Raw genomic sequence first — 14,960 nt, forward strand, 5'->3', positions numbered from 1 at the left:
ATGCTTCACTATTAAGAGCTTCAAGAGGTTAATAATATCACATATCAACTCCAGCCTCTCAAACTGCCTTGATCCACTACAATTCACCTAGCATCACAATAGGTTCACGGCAGACACCATCTCCTTGGCCCTACACTCATCCCTGGAACACCTGGATGTCAAAAACATCTATGTCACACTCCTCTTTATTGACTTCAGCTCCACCTTCAACACCATTATTCCAACCAAACTCACCTCCAGACTCTGAACCCTTTGACTCTGCTCCCCCCTCTACAACTGTATTCTCAACTCTTGACTCACAGACTACATTCAGTAAGGATAGATGACAACATCTCCTTCTCAATAATCCTCAACATTGGTGCTCCACAAGGCTATGTACTCAGCTCTTACTGTTCTCCTTTAGGCTCATGACTGTGTGGCCAAATTCAGCTCTAATTCCATTTACTAATTTGCCGATGACACCACTGTAGTCGGTCGGATCTCCAACAACAATGAGATAGAATACAGGAATAAGATAGAGAGCTTACTGGCATGGTGTAAAACCAACAACTCCCCCTCAATGTCAGCAAAACGAAGGAGCTGGTCATCAACTTCCAGAAGCAGAGGGAAGGACTCACTGTTGTTTTTATCAATAGTGCTGAGGTGGAAGTGATTGAGAGCTTCAAGTTCCCAGAAGTAAATATCACCAATAATCTACCCTGGTCCATCCACAATCAAAAAATCACACCAACACCCCTACTTCTTTAGAAAGCTAAAGAAATTTGGCACGTCCACAATTACTCTTGCCAATTTTTATAGATGCACCACAGAAAGCTTCCTATCCAGATACATCACAGATTAAAATGGCAACTGTTCTGCCCAAGAACGCAATAAATTACAGAGCGTTATGAACATAGCCCAGCCCATCTGACTCCGTTTACACTTCCCACTTCCTCGAGAAAGTAGTCAACATAATCAAGGACTCCTCCCTTCCCAGTTATACTCTCTTCCACACTCTCTCATCAGGCACAAGGTACAAAGTTTTAAAACACATACCAACAGATTTAAGAACAGCTTCTTCCCTACTATTATCAGACTTATGAATGGACCTCTCATATATTAAAGTTAACCTTTCCCTGAAGCTTCCCTGTAGGTCTAACACTGTATTCTTAATTCTGTTCTATAATCCTAATTTACTTATGTAAGGTATGATTTGTCTGCTAAGCACACAAAGCAATACATTTCACTCTATCTCAGTACATGTGACAATAATAATAAATCAATTCAAGTCAAATCAAGTCAACCCTTCCAACATTCCAGGGATGTGCAGGTTAGAGAGGTTGGCCATAATTTAGGGGCGGCACGGTGGCTCAGTGATTAGCTCTGCTGCCTCACAGCACCAGGGACCCAGGTTCAATTCCACCAATTGCACATTCTCCCCATGTCTGCATGGGTTTCTACCTACAGTCCAAAGATGTGCAGGGTAGGTGGATTGGCCATGCTAAATTACCATAGTGTTCATGGATATGTAGCCTGGGTGTGTTATAAAGGGGTGGGTCTGGGTGGGATGCCCCAAGGGTCAGTGTGGACTTGTTGGGCCGAAGGTTCCACACTGTAGGGATTCAGTTCTAATTAAAACTCTCTGCAAGGCTATGGGAATGGGGTGGGATGTTTATCGGTGAGTCGGTGTAGACTTGATGGATCTCTTACTGCACTGTAGGGATTCTATGACTCTACGATTCTATAATTCTACTTTGCTGATGAATGTATGTGCAATGATGAGGGTGGTTCTACAATATCAACTAGGGGGAACATTGATACAGCAAACATGCTTGAGGTGAGAGGAGGATGAACTTGAAGACTATTCAGGGATAGATGGGAAGGGATGGGGCAATGAGTCAGTGAGGAGAAGTTTGCGAATAAACTACTTACCTGTCCCAGTAATTGCAAAGTTACCATTTTAGTCAATATGATTCGCCTGATATCATTTTATGCTTATATTGAAGTGGAGGAGAATGCAAGAACATTTCAGGTTAGAGAGTTAGCAATAAATTCTAGCACAGGAACAGATTCCCGTAGGTTGCAGATATATGAGGAGCAGGAACTGAGAAATCACTGCCAATGATGTCAGTCTTAACATGATCGTTTTGACGTCTGAATGATGTGTTAACACATTTTAAAATAAATCTTGCGATGAATGCCAGCAGATGTAAGAACCAATGAACACATGAAGGGTTCATTCACTTATTTTCCCAACTGTTATTTGGAGACTAAGGCTTCCTTTCTTTCTAAGACTAAACCAGTTAAAAAAAAAACTTCATCCTTGACTCTGGTTCTTTTAAGCAACAGCTAGGTTTAGAGTTACTTCAATTTATAGCTGATGAGGGCCATAGATATGAGCTGCTCTAGCAAATAGTTCTCCTCTTACTCACCAGTGACTGTTTCCAAATACACTCTGTGAGCATTCACTCCATGTGCTTACAATGTTTTTCATTTGCTCGATCAAACCAGTGCATATTAAAAAAAATGATTGAGTGCTAACTCTTAACAAAACAATGGATTGGCAATCCTGGGGATGAATTTCTGGGTGGGTTACACATTGCATGCCAGTTTCTAGGGTGTAATGTTTTAGACATTCTTATTATCAAAACTGACGCATTTGGGAATGCTAGACTTCAAGGCAAGTGCAAGAAGCCAATAAAGTTTCAAATTTTCTTCAGGTGACCTTGGATTACAGGGCACAGCCCTGAACTTGAGACTTATTGCCCCATCAGCTTTTCAAACTCTTTCTTCAAAGGCAATGTAACTCCCCCATATTTCCATTTCTACTTAAATCTGATATTGTACAGTCTATTAATCCCTTCTTGGTTCATTTTCCCCTGCATTCTTCCACATTAGCAGTGTTCTGCCATTTGGAACTTGAACTTGGAACTTGGCTTCTCCAATTTAAAAATAACAATCCTAATCTTTTTCCATTATTCCCAGTCTTCGCAGTCTTCCTACCAACTGGGAAATTTGAGACTTTGGAAGAGGAGTCTTCCCTTATTTAGCAGAATTGTGATCATTGGATATGGGAGGAAACTCAACTCACATGACCTTCTGAATGGACTGACTAATCCATGAGAGAACCATCTGATAGCTCTTGGTTTCTATATCCAATTTTGCTTTCACCATGAAGCCATTTGTCCAATAATTAGCCTGTTAAGATGAATTTGATCATTGTTACAGGAAATAACAGGCAGATTGAACGTCTGACTGATGAAAATTTACCAGGCTCCAGCCGCTGTCTCCTAGAATGCAGGTAAGAAGGTGGCTTTCTTGATAATGCTTACAAAGGAGCATTTTCCAATCTGGAGTTCAACATGTGAAACATATATATTGAACACATTCACAACCTGCAATTTTGTAAAATATCATTTTGAATTTGGGCATTGTTCTCACTCCCTTAATCAGTTCAGGTATTTCATTTTCATGGGAATTATCTTGCACGGCCCCAGTGGTCATGTTCCTTAGTATAACTAGGAGCTGCAGTATTAAAACCTTTGGGTGGCCTAGACTGGACTTCTGTCAATCTACATCTCAATCCCTCTAAACACTGTAAACAGTTCTTGCATTGTAGGTTATCAATGGTATCTGGATTACTGTTGGAAAATTGACATGCAAAGATCTTCCTATCTGAGGTTTCCGCCTGGTCACCTATATCCATTTTTAGGATGCTCCTTAGCATCCAGCCGTAAACCATCCCCACACCCCTCCCCGCACCATTATCACCACCACCAGTCATATATTCTTCTTGTGTGACTTGGTGTTGAAGTTTGTTTGATGCTGTAAAGGATGCACGCTTTCGAAAATACTTCCAAGGCGGGAAAGAAGATGACAGAAAACAGTGCACCCCACAGCAGCACTGCCACAACAAGCCTGCTATGCATATCTAGAATTATTTGTTGCGATTTAAGTTTCCAATATTCACATTTTTAATGCTGACTGTCTGCATGAAGTCAATTTTATCTGTCAGCAATGACACAGCTATTTGCTTGAATCTCTTGCACAATTACCAAGTGGGTGATGATGCTATTTTGAGTCAAGCCATTCAATCAGTTCATCAAATTAGCCTGGGCACGCAGCATCCAAACATTGCTGTTTCTCTTACTCATAGATGTGCGTTTAGGATCATGGCTGTTTAACAACTACTTGTGTGAGCAATGATCCAGAAATAAGTTCTCTGTAGTCAGATGTCTTAACATTTAGCGTCCCTGTCAGTTGCCCTGTAATTTTATGTGGAAGCTGAAAAGTTATTAGATGTTTGCACATTCTGATAATAAATGTTTGGTCCACTTATTATTGTTTCTATTTCTTAAACTTCCACTTTCTTCACTTAACTTAAAGCTTGTGAGTACACAGAATTTGAAAACCCAATGTTATCTCTTCCTCACCATATTTTGTTTCTTCTCCTTAAAAAAGTAGTAGGGATGTTTAAGACCCGGGGCTGTTGCAAGTCTCCCCAAGTCTAAGTAAGAGTTTGTTCAGGGTTATCAATCATGGACAACAGTGAAACTAGCAATTTTTAATGATGGTGGAAGGAAGAATGAATTTTTGGCGGTAATTGACAAACAGTCACAACATCAAGGGGCAACGGCTGTTTCCGGGTGGAGCCACCTTTGGGAGGAGGACTCATGTTTTTTTTTAACACATGAGAAAGGCAAAGGGGAACTACCTCATGTATTCTTTTCTCTAGCCTCTCTTATTGAAATTGAAAATGAGAATCTCCTACAGCCAACTGAACAGGAAAGTATGAGACCTTGAGTGTGGAGAAATGAGCTGATGTCCTACATTAGGCAGGTCACCATTACTACTTCTCCTGAAGCCATCAACATATTTGGTGTACAGTTTCCTCATTAAAGCGGCCTTTTCACACACGAATCACAGTACACAGTTTGACATTGGGAGAGCTCTACAGTTGAGCACAATTAAGTTATCCTGTTCCAGCAATAAATGATGATCAAGAGCAGGAGTCCTGGCTGCTGTATTTTTTTTTAACTCAGGGGGCACTCGATCTTTTCGCATTATTGTTCTGGTTGAAAATGCAAATTATTTGCATTTTTACAGCACCTGCAAAAAGCTTCTCAATTCTCCAGAGCCAATAAATTATAATTTAAGTATATTGTTGTTACACAGACAGGTTACTGATAAATGTGACAACTAATGTGTACAGAGCCAGATCTTCCAGACAGCCAATGGATGAGCTCAGGCACGACAACCTTCCAGGCCATTTGGAGACACACCCTCCAATAAAATTTGACAAAACTGACACTTAGCCAAGAAAATGTAAGACTTAACTCTCTATCACCAGAGATGCAGCCAAAATCTGCTGAGTTTCTCCTGCAATCCTGTTTTCTTTTATTTCAGAACTCCAGCATCCATTTTTATTTTAGCTGGTGATTCACTGTCCTGACTTTTGGGGAAAATGTTAAACCCGCTCAAAAGGATAAAAATAATAGCCCCTAATGCTTTCTAATACAGAGACATTAATCGTTTAAAAAAATAATTCATGACTTCAAATCTTTGTGAGTTCAAATTGGAAGCTAATTGAATGTATTTGGTTTCAAAATTGTAAAATAGTTACTGAGAAGTGAGCGATAAGCTGGAATCTCATTGAGTGATTTAGATAGTTTACATAGAGAAAGATAGATACTGTGAAGCAGAACCTCCTACCTTCTGTAGTGCCATGATTGGGGGAACAAGGACATTCCATTGGGTTGAGTGTGGCAATTGAGAACTGTGCCTCTCTTCCAATTCTGATAAGCATGAAGTAATTCTGATAATTGAGGTCATTAATAGTTATTTGAAGGCATTATCCCTCTGTTGCCAGCATTAGCTCAGCTACACAGAGAAAATGACAAGTAAGCTTGTGCATTGCTGTTTCTTTTCACCTGAGGGATAGTTCATCTTTCAGCTCGAGCCAGTGCCCAATTGAGGGACCAGGCATCAGAAAGGGGAGGCTCGATTTGAGCTCCTATCACCCGTGCTCCTCCCAATGCTTCCTGCCATTTCTGGCCTGGGTCACTCCACGATTCTGCAGTGTCAGTGAATGTCATTCTGGGAGCAGCCACTATCTCCTTGGTGATTCCATTGTGCAAATGAGCTGCCGACCTCTGAGTTACAGGCTGGAATCTAATCAGGAGATCCAGAAAGCTTCTGTTTCGATTGATAGATACCTGGAAATAAATTACAGGCTCAAATTGAGCTCATAGATGGGATCGAAGGGCTTTGAGAAGAGAAATATAACTTGAGGATTAAAATCACCTGAAGTTGTCGAATGTATTGGTTGATGTGCAAAAACACATGCAAGTCTTTGTGATTGGTTTTAGTGGATTTTCCTACCATTAGCATGGTGTTAACACTGCCATTTTTTTGCACGTTATTGATTGATATTATTAGTCCTTGTTTATCAAGTCAACGCGGTAACAGAAGTAAATTGCAAAGATTCATCCAAGTGGCATGGTTGTTCACCTATTCCTGCATTGCCTCGGTGGCTTGGCTAAATGAGCAGGTGCCTTTGGCATGCTCAGCTCGCAGGGATGTCAATGGCGTGAGTCCCATGATGATTTCTGGAAGCAATGATTGACTCAGCCTGATGGAGCAGCCAGGCTCCTAATGCCCTATAAATAGAGTCGGCTTACTCTCCCAAACATAGAGCAGCGATAGAATCAGCTGTCGGCATTTTCCCTAAGCCTGAAAAAGTCACAGACACAGCTGGGAGCAGGACTCCTTCCACCATTACAACTGCTCGGACTCAAACTTTCAACTGGGATTCAGCAAAAAAAAAGGCAAAGAAAACAACACAGTGAGGAGAAAGATTTTGGCAAGTACTGCACCTCACGTGAGTTGTTAAGAATGTTTCAAGTCCTACTATACAAAGGACTTTGTCTTTCAGAAGATGATTGGAGTATGTTGGAGGAAAGTGGTTCTCAGAAAAAGTGTGAAATATAAAATTGCAGTTTGATTGTCCACTTTACACCACCTTTAATTTTCTTTACTATGTTTTCAACACTAATTCCACTACAAGCCTTTTTTGTGCAATAGCCCAAATTTATTGTCATATAGGCTTAAATGTTAAAAGTAACGTAAGTGTTGTGTGGTATGTTGCCTGTTGAAGATTAGTATTAAATCCAGTTCTTGTTTGAAGAATGGTATCTCCCAGCTAATTAAAGTGCCAGTTGATTTTTGCTTTTTGATAGATCAAGCCCAACCTGACAAGCCTTGTTGTTTTCACTACTTTCTAATTTTTATCTGTAAAATCTTTCAGTGTTAACAGAGTACAGGCAGTAGCAATAATATTAAGGATTCAAAAGATTTGATATAAAGTATTTGAATGCATCTTGTTGTTTAGAAAGTCTCATATAGAACCAGGGTTTGTTGACTGGAGCTACCAAATGCCATGGGATATGGATATTACTGGCAAGTCGAATACTTATTGCCTCATCCCTAGTTGCAATGTTGAAGGTTCTTGCCCTATCCCTAGTTGCCCTTGAGAAGGTGGCAGTGAGCTGCCTTCTTGAGCTGCTGTAGTCCATTTGGTCTCAGTGTGTCCACAGTGCTATTAGGAAGGAGATTGCAGGGTTTTCACTCAGTGGTATAGGTGTGAATAGTATTGAGGAACTCCATGGAAGGAGCTTTCCGATCTCCCTACTCTTCTGATATTTTCAAGCGATATTGTCCTTTTTTTTGTACTTATACAGTTTAGAAACCTTTCACATAAATATAATTGCAACTTACAACATAATTACAGATACAACAGGATGGCCAATGTAGGTTCTGAGAATATAGGATCTGAAACATTGACTCTGATTTCTCTCCACAGATGCAGCCAGACATGCTGAGCTTTCCCAGCAATTTTTGTCTTCATTTCTGATTTATAGAATACACAGTTCTTTTGGTTTTTACTTAGCCAGGATAGGTTTTGGATTTCGTTTTGTAAAAAGGGCAGAATCACATACTGTAATGAAGGCTGAAGCTCAGGCATTCATAATCACAGATAATTCCAGCAATGTGTTTACCTTCTGACATCAGTGAGAAACTACTATCAGTTGATTCAGATGATTGATTTATCCTTTGTAAAATGCTGTTGAGAATTGTAGATGAAGTATCCATGTGGCTTTGAGATACTTATTAAACCAATAAAACAGCTAAACCTGTGGGACTGTGATACAGTTTACAAAGAGATTGTATCACTATTACCATGACTCAATATTTAATACAATAAGTTAGCTGACTGTTTCCTCTGAGTTGAAAATAATGTTTCAATACTTAGATCCACTGAGACTACTGGAATAGCTGCTGAATTCAAACCACATGTGTTTGAAGCTCAACAGCCTTCTAATTCATCATCAAGTGAATTTAATAAATGTCATAGACCTCTAAGATCAGGCACAAAGATAGTTCTTTTACCTTTCTTATAAGCCTACATATTAGAAAGGTAATTAGTTGCAAAGAAGTTTAGGTATCCTGTGGATTAATGGAGGTTACATAAATTGGGACTAACCTTAATGTATAAGCTTAGCAGAGCAGCAGGAAATCAGATACAAAGAAAACAATTGAGATTAAAGGAAAAAGGCAAAGGTGAAACAATAAGTTTTAGAACAACTTAGCATATTGGAAATGAGGTAGCAAAGGATTAGTTTTAGTTAGAGAAGCCCAGAAAAGTTATAGTCTGGAGAAAGGCAAGAAGTAAAGTGTAATTAGCTAAACAGTTTTTAAAAATTCTTTCATGGAATGTGGGTTGTGCTGGCAAGATCAGTATTTGTTGCAATCTATAACTGTCCTTGACCCGAGTGGCTTACTAGGCCATAAGAAGGCAGTTGCATTGCTGTGAATCTAAAGTCAAATGTATGTAGTAGCTATCCTTCCCTCGAGGGCCTGAGTGAATTAGATGAATTTTTACAACAACGATGATAATTTCATGGTCACCATTACTGAGAGCAGCTTTACGTTCCAGATTTTATTAATTGAGCTTCAATTGCAGCAGCTGCCAGGGAGAGATTTGAACTCATGTTCAAATTAAGAGTCATGATGTAATGGCTTTGTGGTGTTATCATCAGACTATTAAGGCAGAGACCCAGACAATGTTCCGGGTCTGTATTCCACCATGATAGGGCATGAAATTAGAATCCAATAAAAATTAAGAGTCTGGTGATGACCAGAAACCTTTCTCCTGATTGTTAAGAAAACCCAAAAGAACTACAGATGCTCATAACTGACGCAAAAGGTTAACTCTGATTTTTCTTCTCAGATACTGCCAGATCTGCTGAACTTTTCCAACAACTTCTGTTTTTGTCAAGAAAACCTATCTGACTAGCTGATATTCTTTATGGAAGGACGTTACCTAATCTGGTCCATATATTTGACTTTAGAGAATGGTTGACTCTTAACTGTCATTTGGGCAATTAGGAATGGGCAATAAATGTCGGCCTAGCCTGGGACATCCATATCCTATGAATGAATAACAGTAGTATGTATTTAGCCTGGGAATGTAGTCAATTAGCTCAGGGCCATCATGATTGCACCAACATCTCCCATGAAGAAAATGAAGCAGTGTGTGCTATCTATGACATAGATATAGAGGAATTTCTAGAGTAAATCTATAGATGGCTTCTCCAATATTTGACAGTTTTGAAGCTGTTGATATTGGAGGGAAAGTTAAAAATAGGTGAATCTAATAGGTGAGATGGCTTTAGCATAGGAAAGTGTGATGGGTTTTTGTCAGGGTTACAAACAAGGCTATCTAACTTAATTTGGCTGGTACTGATGATTATTGAAAAGATATAGGTCGGTTGTTGGAAACAGACCATTTAGCAGTTTGGGAAGATTTAAAAGTGACTCTCCACTTTCCAATTAAGTTATAACATGCAATTTATCTGGAAAAGCACTCCATTGAAGAATCATAACTTTGAAGATGTTTTTCTGTTTTCAAATTTCTTCCCACTCCTCTGAAGACCCAAGCTGAGACACAGTCTTCAAAGTTTCAATGGCCTTCCAACACGAAGCAGGTAGTGGTATGTGAGTGTTTTCTGCACACTATCTGTCTGAGTCAGCCATTGATTTCAGTTTTGCTGGAGCCCCTTGATGTCATACTCAGTCAAATGTGGCCTTGATGTCAAGGGCAATCACTCTAGCCTCAGCCCTGGTGCTCCCATACATCTGCCCTTATCCTTCTAAATGGCACTGGTTCTGGGTTTGGAAGGTGCAGTCTAAGGAGTCTTGGTGAATTTCTGCAGCACATCTTGTATGTGATACATTCTCCTGCACTCATGAGTGTCAACATTTTCCCCCAATCCCTATTGACTCCAGTTCATTGAAGTTGCATTTGGTCAAATGCAAATTTAAGGACAGTCTGCCTCATCTCTGCTCTGGATTTCTGCTCTGTTGTCCATGTTTGAGCCAGGATCATTATGTTGTCAGGAGCTGAGTGGTCCAGGGAACCCAAGTAGACTGTTAGTGAACAAGTTATTGCTAAGCAGGTGCTGCTTGATTACAATTTTAATGATACCTACCATCATTCTATTGATGATCAAAAATAGGGCGGTAAGTGGCCTAGTAAAGGTTGGGTTAGGAGGTGATGGCCTAGTGGTATTATTGCTTGACTGCTTTCATTCAGAGACTTGGCCACTGTTCTGGGGTCCTGGGTTCAAAACCTGCCAATGGCAGATGGTGGAACGTGAATTCAATAAAACAAATCTGGAATTAAAGTATAACAAGGCGTAGAGCTGGATGAACGCAGCAGACCAAGGAGCAGGAAAGCTTCGGGTCTGGACCCTTCTTCATTTTCTGAAGGAAAACCTCAGCTTTCCTGCTCCTCTGATGCTGCAAGGACCACTGAGTTTCTCCGCCACTGTGATTTATCCGTCCCCAATAGTAGTCCTCAATGTGTCATCCATCAACCTTGAGCTTCCCAAAGTTCCCTTGAGTTACAGGACTTGAAAATAACCTTCCTTGTATGAAGCTGGCTTTCCTCACAATCATTCTGGACCAATAGTTTTGCAACATTGAAGTTTCCTGCATTGTCCCTTTGTCCCCCATGAGAAATTTTAAGGTTATAATTCCTCCTTCCCTCTGTTAGCATGAGATTGATAACTTCTCCTTCACCCAAAACTGCTGGAAAGTCTTTTTAATTACGACCCATTGTATCAGGAAGCAATGCGGCCAGAGTTGCCACAACATATCTGACCACGTCCCCATCCATTTAACTCATGTTGATCGGAGTCTCCTTTAATTGGCCAATTCTGCTCACTAATGGCTCAACCACCAAAGACAACCCTCCTCCCACTTCGAGGAACCACATTTTTGGGGATACTTGTGTTTTCAGGACCAGCTACAGTAGTGTGGGCCACTCTTTAAACTCACTCTACCACATTCTACGCTCCCACATTCACCCTCTGCCACTGACCTACCAAACTCTCTGCAAAATCTTTGACATGACCAATACAACTATTCCTCTTGTGTGTGCTTTCTTCGAACCTCTCCCCATTACTTTTGACCTTAATACAGTCATGTGCATTCTCTTTCCCCCAAGACTACAACTGTTCCCCTATCCACTCTGACACTAAACTTCCCTGTTGTCTGTATCACCTGTACTATACAATCTGTGAGTCTCCTATGATACTATTTCAGATCCAAAGTGACTCTCAAACTCCCATCCTTACAGATCTACATCCCAAGCAGCCCACCCCAACAGATCTACATCCCAACCTACCCACCCCAACTTAATCCACTACCCAGCAACTCCAGTTCAAACTCAAGGACCTAACCATTGACAGTATCAATCCTGCCCTTTACCACATTCTATCCAATACCTTCCAAATACCCTCCTCAATCCATCAACATGGTCACCACATCCAGGAAGCTAGGTCAGTCTGCCCTCCACACTTCACTGCACCCTTGCCTTCTATCCCTACATAAGACAGCCTCCCTCCTTGTCACTGATAGCCCTGCCTGTGTCTCTTCTTTCTTTCACTGGCTTGGTCAGCCCTGCCCTGAAGCCTTTTGTCTGCTGCTGCTCAACCCAAATCACAGGTTGTTCTTGGACCAACATTCCCGAAAAAGGAGAAAGCTCAGGTCATCACTCAAACTCCAGCATGTATATTACACGGCCTGTTGCACTTATATGCAATCGTGAATCTGAAACAAACAACTTCTGGCTTGCATGGAACTTAATTTGAAAGTTGCACTTAATTTAGCTGCAATTCTCTTTTATTGATGTAAGTGCAAAACTTCTCAATTTCTGCCAGCGGGAAGATCGATTAACCTGCCTTCAAACTTCTGAGAATGTAACATCATAGTTTAAGCTTGTTTCTTTTAGTCTCCTGTGCCATTAATTTCCCTAGTCCCAAGCTTCCCATGGCTGGGAGCTGTGCATGATTCTGCTTTCGGACCGGATCTTGAATCCGCAACCATCATCCTCCCAATTGCTATCATCAAGTCAGAGTTTAGGCATTTTAAGTAGGAGAGAGGCTTGAGCTTTTATCTACAGCAAAGGAATTTCAAGGAATTTGTATCATGAAAGTAGATTGACAGGTTAAGAAGGCTGGAGCAGTAAGTCCAAAATATTTAGAATCCAAGTAATTATTTCATGTGCAGAATCTGTCCAACTTCACCAACTGGTCTCCACTGCTCTGCAAACAGCTGTGACTTTAGGGAAAACTCTTTCAGATTCCCTTCCAAAAATAGTGACTTCACATTCTTGCAAAACCCTGACAATTGTTGGGAGCTTAGAAGGACATTTTTTATGATGTGTGGGCTGTGATCACTTGCCAAGTAGTAGGACGATACTTAGTTTGCTTATTTTAAAACTGATAATTTATAGCTGATCAAGGAGTCACCGTTCAGAAATACACTTTGCAGTTTTTACAGTCATGACTGATTTTCAGCCACAATTATGAAACAGGGCCTTGATTCCTAATGCAGGGCCTAGGCCTAGTACAAGTCACAGGCCTCAAGGCCCGGATGAAAGGCCGGGCCTGTTATACCAGACCACGATCCACTATAACGACCACAATACAGGGCCAGACCTGTGAAAGGATAACAATCTGTGCAAGATTGTGCCAGGCCAGATAGATGAAAGCGGGCCAAGGTTATGCTTTTTGGACAAAAATATTGATTAAGGCCAAAATTAATAATGTCCAGGATGCCAGAACAAGGCTCCTGCTTGAATAAAGCCCAGATTTGAACAGACAATGGATTGAGCTTTGTCAAAAATAATGGGATGTCACCCAGTTTGAGTAATAAAAGCACGCTGATTCCATGGCGATTTACTGATCTCCTTGGAAAGGAACTTTAACAAATCTGTATTTTTGTCTCCCTCTCGATATTTATGTTTCTACTTCCCTCATATTTGGTTTTTGTTCTCATTTCATCTCTGTTATGTATAACTGTATGCATGTCCTGATTTTTGCTGACGTTTCAGTATTCTCAGTTTTCATCTTCCTTTTCGTTTCTACATGTTCGTCCACATCAATAATCTATCATGAATGACCACCAGCAGGTAACTAATCATCAGTTTGGCCCTTCTTTGGGTTGCCTTTCAACTCATTTTCGTACATTACACCTTGTACTAAAATGGTTTTGTAGTGTAAAGCTCCATCTTGGTCAACTCTTTCTTAGCTCTTTAATGCCCAAAGTATTCAGTGAAAGCTGTCTCTGAATTTCTTATGTGAATGATTTCAATGAGATTGGTGATATGTCACATGAGAAGGGAAACCAGTTTTGGCACCTCACATCACTGCAGTTTTTACTCAGGCCGAAAGCCAAGCTCGTCTTGCTTTCTCAACCAATGACATAAGCAGTAATTTTACCACTATTCTCAAAACGCTGGCATGTATGTGCCACTTTAAAAATAAACATTCCACTCTATGTCTGGTGAACACAGATGCATTTGACACAATATATTTACATACAGTTGACGAACTAAGAGGATTACCCATAATTAGTGATGAGATCACATATATTGTTGCTGGGAGTCTGTCCCATATGTCCATTTTGGGCCAAGATAAATTTATTTTTCACTGCAATTTCTGAAATTTTCCCATAAGAGAGCTGGACATCTGTGTTTATTAAGTCAGTCATTTTTTTCCTCCTCAACACTGTGGCTCATTATGTGAAGAGATAAACTGTAAAGTCCAATCCGCAGGATTTAGTGGGATTGCCACTTCTTGGCTGGAAATCTCTGGATTCAAACACCACCCCATCAGTTTACAGTCTAAGCATGAAACAAGGTAAAACAACATGAAAGTTGGGTAAGATATTAACAATAAAGGCCTAAGACTAAATGTCATATTTCCTGGCACTATTTGAATAAAGGATATAAATAATCTGCTACATAATGCAAGGTGACTGCCCAATTTAACATTGCTGTCTCATGTTTTTCCTATCGACCATCCATTTGTTTTCTATCCCGTCACCATTTCTATCAAATCCCCCATTCCACATATGCTCATGTTTGTGTGATAAACCTGGCAGTGCAACAAATACCTGAGAGTTCCTGTCTTACGGGAATGAGGGAGTGTGGGTGTAAACAGTGCCTTATACATCCTTCAGGGAATCAAAAACAAATAGTTTGGAGGTTCTCAGTATCAAGTAAACAAGTACTAGCCTTGGCTCAGAGAGAACAATCTGAATTACAAGCCTCACATGACTTGAACACTTCATTTCCACATTGAAGAAGTATTGAACTGTCTAGTGTGCCATTTTTGGGATGAGATATTAAACTAAGAGTCTGCCTGATCTTTCAGGTCTCAGACATGACAATGTTTGATGAAGGACGAAGTCAGAAGCCATAGATCCCAGGTTATAGTCCAACAGATTTATTTGAAATCATAAACTTTGTCTACCCCAGTCCAACACCAGCATCTCTACTTCAGGATGAAGAACAAGGAAGACCTAAATGATTTCGCTCTCTGAAAATTAGCTGTTGTATTTGTCCAAGCAAA

The 14,960-nt window shown here is 40.4% G+C and overlaps 1 protein-coding gene across 4 annotated transcripts in view; it reads left to right on the forward strand.

Annotated features, from left to right (window-relative positions):
* The first annotated feature begins 3,258 nt into the window (after positions 1 to 3,258).
* LOC125451934 (xin actin-binding repeat-containing protein 1-like) overlaps positions 3,259 to 14,960 on the forward strand; it is a 36,359-nt gene continuing 24,657 nt past the window's right edge. For 3 of the 4 annotated variants that reach the window (XM_048529689.2, XM_048529695.2, XM_048529696.2), the window contains exon 1: positions 6,686 to 6,859. The gene's annotated coding sequence lies outside the window, so the exon portion shown is untranslated. Of the gene's footprint in view, positions 3,281 to 6,685; positions 6,860 to 14,960 lie in introns of those variants that run through there. The other variant, XM_048529693.2, reaches the window with a different exon arrangement.

This window comes from Stegostoma tigrinum, chromosome 5 (genome assembly GCF_030684315.1).
Source record: "Stegostoma tigrinum isolate sSteTig4 chromosome 5, sSteTig4.hap1, whole genome shotgun sequence".
Lineage (NCBI taxonomy): Eukaryota > Metazoa > Chordata > Chondrichthyes > Orectolobiformes > Stegostomatidae > Stegostoma > Stegostoma tigrinum.